At 26.5% G+C, this 1225-nt stretch overlaps 1 protein-coding gene across 2 annotated transcripts in view; it reads right to left on the reverse strand.

Annotated features, from left to right (window-relative positions):
* Positions 1 to 1225, reverse strand: part of LOC100164556 (transient-receptor-potential-like protein) — an 80275-nt gene that overhangs the window by 51516 nt on the left and 27534 nt on the right. The window lies entirely within an intron of this gene.

Below are 1225 nucleotides of genomic sequence, written 5' to 3' on the forward strand. Positions count from 1 at the left end.
TAATCTTACCTTTAAATTGTATAAGAGGTTAATTCACTCAATTTTTTAACTAACGGAGCTAAACGTGTTCTGCTGAGCGTACAATTCGCTATGTTACGCACTTGTAAGACGGAGACAGCAAATATCGGTGTAACGTCCTCTTAAGCCACAATTCACCATACAAAAATAAATACAATTGTATTATATTAATATTTAGTAGTCTTAAGTATGCGATTTTACAAATATAGTATGTCAATTTAATATTGCAATTGTAATTTTAAACGGAAAAAAATATTGTGTTTAAATTAATATTTTATAACCGTCATATCTAATTCATTTTTTATTTCCTTAAAATATAGTTTTTAATGTATTATAATATCTCGTTGTACCACAAGTATGAACGTAAAAAATATTCACTCAGTAGTTGGTACATAAATAAAACATAATATTATGTTTTATGCATTAAATATTTTACATTGCCTTTGATTTATAATAAATTACAAGCTAAACTTCAACTGGTTTCGATATGTGATCATAATATAATCTCAAGATCAAAGTTATCCATTGAGCAACATATCAAAAGTCGTACACACAAACAGGCACAGTGGCGGCGCGAGAGGATTTTTGTGAGACAATTGTCTCACAGCTAAAAGGGGTGGTGGGTGGGTACTGGGTAGGTACCTATAGTGGATAGTCAGTTCTGAAAAATATTGAGTGACACAACGTATCAAATAAATAAATAAATAAATAAACTATTTATAAGTTTTTAATTGAAAGGGTGCTCGCCAGCTTATGGTAATCGGTAAAAAAGACCAAGGAAAAAAAGAACAATTTTTAAAAATATATTAATTGATTATCATAAAAAAAAAAAGTTATTGATATCAAATTATTATCGTTTAACAAAATTAAATATTAATGATATTGTGTCGTGCGTGCTACAGCAGTTAAGAAATTTTCAAATTATAATATAAATATTAAAAAATAAGGTATAATTAAATATTTGAGTAAATAAATAATTGATTTTGTTTGTATGATTTTTTGGCATAAATCTGGTTTAGCAACCTATCGATTTTTCAAATTTTTTTTTTCCAACATGTATATTTTAGGGTTCTTTATAAGAATGTAAAAAAAAAAAAGCTCGGAGAAACTTCGTTTTGACGTTATTGATAAGAAACTTCAATAACTATATATTTTCGTTACGCGTATTTTTTAAAAAAAAAAATACTTAGAATTCAGAACTGAATAT

This window comes from Acyrthosiphon pisum, chromosome A1 (assembly GCF_005508785.2).
Source record: "Acyrthosiphon pisum isolate AL4f chromosome A1, pea_aphid_22Mar2018_4r6ur, whole genome shotgun sequence".
In the NCBI taxonomy this organism is placed as follows: domain Eukaryota; kingdom Metazoa; phylum Arthropoda; class Insecta; order Hemiptera; family Aphididae; genus Acyrthosiphon; species Acyrthosiphon pisum.